Source organism: Cherax quadricarinatus, chromosome 34 (genome assembly GCF_038502225.1).
Source record: "Cherax quadricarinatus isolate ZL_2023a chromosome 34, ASM3850222v1, whole genome shotgun sequence".
Lineage (NCBI taxonomy): Eukaryota > Metazoa > Arthropoda > Malacostraca > Decapoda > Parastacidae > Cherax > Cherax quadricarinatus.
The window spans coordinates 35,126,651-35,133,363 of NC_091325.1; positions in this window are offsets into that span (position 1 = coordinate 35,126,651).

Here is a 6,713-nt window from a genome sequence, read left to right on the forward strand (position 1 = left end):
CAGCCTGAGCGTCCAACGCATAAGCCTTGTGTTGTGATTCTTCATGGCTTGGAGATAGACTAACGGGTTGTGATCACTGTAGACTGTGACCACCTGCGATGTCTGGCCCACATAAACATCGAAATGCTCCAAAGCCATTACCAGCGCGAGGGCTTCTTTTTCAATGGTAGAGTAAGCTCTCTGATGTGGCTGGAACTTAGCTGAAAAGTATGCGATTGGCTGCAGCTCCTTGTTCCCGATTTGTAATAGTACCGCCCCAACCCCAGACTCACAAGCATCAACCTGTAATGAAAAAGGTTTGGAGAAGTCTGGAGACAGGAGAATGGGTGCAGAGCACAATAATCTTTTTGCTTTATTAAAAGCAGTGTTACAATCTGACGTCCAATTAAAGGGAACTTTATGACTGGTAAGAGAGGTAAGAGGGGCTACAATATCTGAGAAATTCTTACAGAATCTTCTGTAAAATCCTATCATGCCTAGGAAACGTTGAAGAGATTTCCTATCATGAGGAACTGGATAATCTTTAATAGAAAGAACTTTAGCAAGTTTAGGTGCAACATTACCACTACCTACTTCATGGCCTAGAAAAGTGATAGTGGCCTGGCCAAAGGAAGATTTAGATAAATTAACTGTTAATTGGGAATTCTTAAAGGTCTCAAACAGAGCTTTAAGTCTAAGTAGGTGTTGATCCCAAGTATCAGACACCACAACAATATCATCTAGGTATGCTGCCGTGCCTTCAAGTCCTTTAATAGCCTGATGGACGAGTTTCTGGAATGAAGAGGGGGAATTTTTCATTCCGAAGGGGGTAACCGTATACTGATAATGACCTCCTGGAATTACGAAGGCAGAGATTTCCTTCGCCTTATCTGTCAAAGGTACCTGATAGTAACCTTTAAGGAGATCTAATTTGGACACAAAAGTAGCCTTACCCACAAAGTCAATTACGTCATCCAGACGAGGAAGAGGGTAAGCATCTGTGATTGTGACCTCGTTCACTTTACGGTAGTCTGTGCACATACGAAACCCTCCATCAGCCTTTTTTACTAGGATGCACGGTGAAGCCCATGGACTAGATGACTCCTCCACTAAACCATGTTCTAACAAGAAGTCTACTTCCTGCTGAAGTAGCCTTTGCTTTTCAGGATTAGCTCTGTAGGGGGAGAGTTTAATTGGTTTAGATTTTCCCACATCTACATCATGGTAACCTAACGTACATTTTTTCGGCACATCCGAAAAAATATTAGGATATGACTGTAGAAGCTCAGTTAAATTTGTTGCTTGTATTTCAGATAATCCATCCATTAACGGGCTAGGATCCTTGAGGAGGACAGAATTTGAAAGTTTAGTATTAATTTCAGAGATAGAGTGCAAAGAGTCAGAGTCGTCCTCAGAGGTAGAGGACAGAGTCATTACTGGGACTTTATCTGGTGTATGAAAGGCCTTGATTTGATTAATGTGGTAAGTTTTTGTTTTTGAGGTCTTATCAATGGGAGCTACCACATAATTTAAATCAGATAATCTACTTACTATCTGCATAGGTCCCGTAAATCTAGCTTTCAAGGTGTGGCCAGGTATAGGTTCCTGCACCAACACCTTGTCTCCTGGATGGAAGGAGCGGAATTGTGCACTTTTGTCATACCTCTGTTTCATCTTACTTTGAGCTATCTTTAGGTTAGCCGTGGCTAACTCACGTGCCACCTGCAACCTTGAAGACGGGTTGTAGAGTGCTGAGCTTACGTCTTCTCCCATCCATCCTTCTTTGAGCACCCGAAGAGGACCTCGTACATTGTGCCCAAAGATCAGCTCAAACGGACTATACCCTGTAGACTCTTGCACCGTCTCTCGTACTGAGAACAGCAACAAAGGTAGAGATTCATCCCAATCTGTCGGAAAGTGCATGCAAAAACTTCTCATCATTGTTTTTAATGTTTGGTGGAATCTTTCCAAGGCGCCTTGGGACTGAGGGTGATAGGCAGTGGATAAGTTGTGAATTATCCCTAACCTAGTTAATACTTCCCTAAATGCTTTGGCAGTGAAGTTAGTACCTTGATCACTTTGTATAGTTTTAGGAATGCCAAAACAAGAAATGAATTTTGTTAAAGCTTTGAGAATAGCTTTAGTATTGATACTACGCATTGGGATCGCTTCAGGATATCTGGTTACTTTATCCATAATTGTAAATAAATACTGATTTCCAGACTTTGACTTAGGTAGTGGACCTACACAATCTATAATTAAATCTGCAAAAGGTTCTCCATCAGCAGGTATGGGTTGGAGAGGTGCAGGTTTAATGGAATGTCCAGGTTTTCCAACTTGCTGACATTCTCGGCAACACCTAATATGATTCTTCACATCTTTCTTTAATTTTGGCCAATAAAATTCTTTTGTGATTCTATACAAGGTTTTTGTAATTCCTAAGTGACCTCCTGATGACGTATTATGAGCTATATTTAATATCTGAGGTCTATACTTGGTTGGAACCACTAACCTGTCGTATAATTGCCGGCCCTCTATCTCCTTACCAGTCTCAGTGCAAACCAAATAATCATTTTTAACTTCATACTTGACTGGATGACCCAAAGAGGATTTACCCATGGCTGCCTCAAAAGCGAATTTTAAAGAAGGGTCCTTTCGTTGTTCCTCCCGGAAGGACAGTCCCTCGGGCATGGAAACAGAGACATCTGGCAATCCTGCAACCTGGGAATAGGAAGGCTTGATCGGGGTCTGTTCACTTGATTTACGAGACTCCGGCCGGTGTGTCTCATAAAACAACGTGGCTATTCCGAGATCGGAGTCGTCCAAGGATAGGTCAACATTCTCCCCAGACAACCCTTGGGATGTTGCCCGAGTTATGGCCAACACTGGAGAAGCATTAATCATTATAGGTTCAGGACACGAAGTAACAGTAGTAATGTTATTACCCAGTAATAACATGGCATTTTTCATGGGAAATCCTTTTGAGACCCCTACAGTCAAGTACCCAGTGTAATATTTGCACTGTACATAAATTTTATGCAAAGGAACGGAAAAGATAGCTCCTCCAAATGCTTCCAATAAAACTGAGGAATTCAAAGAAGTATTCTCTGAAAGGGGTAATATTCCTTCTCTGACAAGTGAGCAATATGCTCCAGTATCTCTAAAGGTATTTACTTTAGTTGGTTCTGAGTTTTCCTGAAGGGAAATAAGACTTTCGCAATAATAAGGGGCCATACCTTTTTCTACTTCTCTAGGGGACATGTTACTAGGGATATTAGAGATTTTCCCGATGGGTTGAGGTTTTTGGGGGCAGTTGGAACTGATGTGACCTACTTTATTGCACCTGAAGCAGACGACAGGCTTGCCCTTTACTCCCTGATGACGTTGCAAGTGGTGTCGTTCTGGCTGGTGCCTCTCTGGATATTGTTGTCGAGATGCTCCATAAGTAGTTTGCCTCTCCGCAGGGGGACCATATGTTGAGAAGCGTGGCTCACCAGGTGACTTGGTTGGATGACGTAGACGCTCTCCCTCCGGCTGGCACTTCATTCTCCAATGTTGTCGATCTCTGCTCACGCCAGACTGTTGAAAAGAGAGACGGGACCGCTCGGACAAGGAGCGGTTCGTTTCGAAGGTATCAGCCAACCTGGCCGCCTCCAATGCAGTGGTTAAGTCACGATCCTGCAGAAAGACACGAACCTCTGGTCCCACAGACTCCAGCAGGTTATCAATCAGAATAAGCTGCACCAGCTCCTCAAAGTTAGAGACACCACTCGCTTTATACCAGCTGGTAAAAGCTTTGGTTTGCTGTCTCACAAAGTCCACCAGGGATTGACCAAGCTGCCGCCTGTTCAATTTGAAGGTCTTACGATATTTAGCTGGGATACATGTATATGCTCCCAACACTGTGGTCTTCACTACTTGATAATCAGAGAATTCAGCGTCAGTTAATACCGACGTAAATTCCTGTGCCTTACCCAATAATGCTGTATGAACCAACGCTGCCCAGTGCTGTTCCGGCCACCTCAAGGCTCGAGCCTGATTTTCGAAGCTTTCGAAAAATTGCTCTGGTTCGGCCTCATTGAAGCGGGGAACAAGCTGTACTGCTTTTTGTAAACTGAAATCGTTTACAGAATGCGAAAACTGCCTCCTCTCTCTTTCCCTATCAAATTCTTCCCTTGCGAATGCTCTCTGTTCCCTAGTTTGCTCCAGCGTGATTTTTGCCAGCTCAAGTGCCAACGACGCTGATTCACCCTGAGACAACCCAGCTGCACTATACTGACCATTTTGCTCCGTAGGTGTATCATCTTCCTCCTGCGAGAACATAGTAGTTTTTTCCCTAGCTCCCGTAAAGGGAGGAGTTTGATGTGCCATCTCTTCTTCAATAAGTATGTCAGCAATAAGTGAACGCAGTTGCGCAGCTGTGAGAGTGCGTTTATAGGGAATGCCAATGGAACGAGCAATTTGCCAACAACGCTGTAGGGACAATTTAGGTAGGTTATGCAAAGTATATGCCGACACCAGGCGTCTGACTCGTCTAGGTGGCATAAGTTATTCGCTATGCACAGTACGAATACCCCAACGTAACACGTTAATTTGCAGAACACGCTTAGCTATGCACAGTACGATTGCAGAATACGCATACAAGCAAAGCCGACTGCACACAAGATTGACCGTAGCGAAGCGAGCACACTGAACAAGCTAGTAGCGAGCTGTTGAACGATCACACAATAGCAAGGCTGATCATAAGCAACTGACACGCAAAATTTGTAAAGCGAAGCGAAACAGCAAGCTACACAATGTTCCTGCTACAAGCTTCACCCTAAGCTCAACCGTTTCTCTAAGTCCAGCTCTCGGACAGGCTACCCATATTACAACCTAGGATTTCAAATGGCCTGTTATCCCAGGTGTAATGGGAGCAAATAAACACAGTAGAAAAAGTTTAGACTTATATTATCCTTCACCAATTATAACAGCAATATGTACACTATGTACAGTGATAAATATAGTGCACTCCACGGTAAGCAAGGCAGAAATAGAAGCCACAAGATAGCAGACCGTGCTTCAACCAGCTCTAGAGTGGGAATGACAAGGGCAGACAGGAGAGCGGTATCCACATAACCTCTGCGATTGTCAATCCCACCTTCTTATTGGCTAGAACCTGGTCACTAGTTGAACGATGGGGCCCCATCATCAACTCTTAGCAACCTGGTTCGCTGGTTGAGGGAGATAGCCTGTAAATGAGGGTGTGTCCATGCGCCGAATAAAGGTTACGTACTCTTTGCATGCCACACTTGTGTTATGTAAGTACATTCTTCTTCTAGAAAACAAGGGCTGGAGATGCGAAGAGCTCTCAAGAAGAAGCCAATGAGGACTCCTCTCTTAGTGCGGGTGTCTTGGTGTGAATAAAAGTGTATAAGATCGTCCTTGTGAATAAGTGTAAAAGTGTATAAGATCGTCCCTCATTCCCAACACCGTCACCTGGCTAAGATACGTTGATGATGTATTGGTTTTCTATCCGAGACGTCTCAATATCCAGGCCCTTCTCAACAAGATCAATGCAGTTGAACCATTAATAAAGTTTACACTTGAACTCGAAAATGATGGCAAACTTCCTTTCCTCGACGTTCTACTGTGCAGATCTCCGGACAGTGACAAACTTCTCTTCAAAGTGTATAGAAAACCTACCAACAAGGACGATCTTATACACTTTTATTCACACCAAGACACCCGCACTAAGAGAGGAGTCCTCATTGGCTTCTTCTTGAGAGCTCTTCGCATCTCCAGCCCTTGTTTTCTAGAAGAAGAATGCACTTACATAAAACAAGCCTTTACACGTCTTCAGTTCCCATCTTTCTTCATCCGAGATTGCAGACTCAAGGCACAAGCTATTCTCAACAAACCGCCCATGGAACAGCCCCCTAAGCAGTTCATAGTACTCCCATGTGGTGATGTTGCCACGAATACTCGCCGGGCCCTTGCTATGAGTAACATCAACGTTTCCACCATAAACACATCATCTATCAAAGACCTCACTACGAAACGCAGCCCCACACCTCTAACTTCTACAGCAGGCGTCTACACTATCCTCTGTGGGTTCTGTCCCAAGAAATATGTAGGCGAGACAGGCAGAAATCTTGCAGTCCGCTTGAATGAGCATCGAAATGCCTCTAACAGAGACGATGTAAGGTACGCCTGTGTCCTCCACAGAGACTCCACGGGTCATTTGATGAACTAGAATGAGGCACAACTCGTTCTCACCGAACCAGACCTCAGACGCCGACGGTGCCTAGAAGCCTCACTAATCGCCGTCACCGACACTATAGAACGCAACACTGGAAACTACAAAATTTCAAAAACATTGGCATACATGATACTTAAGCACCACCAACCCAACAACACAGGAGTCACATGATTTCATCGTCTACCCGTCCTCATCATAGGCAGAGGTTGTTTTGATAAGGACCTGCCTCGCATGGGCCAGTAGGCCTTCTACAGTGTTCCTCCATTCTTATGTTCTTATGACATTCCTCAGGTCACGTGCGTCACACCTCACTCTCCGCCTATATATATAATGCCTTTCTACCTCTGTATCCACATGTTGGAATTACTGTCCCAATCAGTCTACGACAGACCAAACTGGTGGCTGCCAGAGCCATGAAACTTATGGGGGAGATCTTAGGTGATACCCCATCTCAACAGTGGTACCGAGCAGCGACTCAGGGAGAACCCTCTCC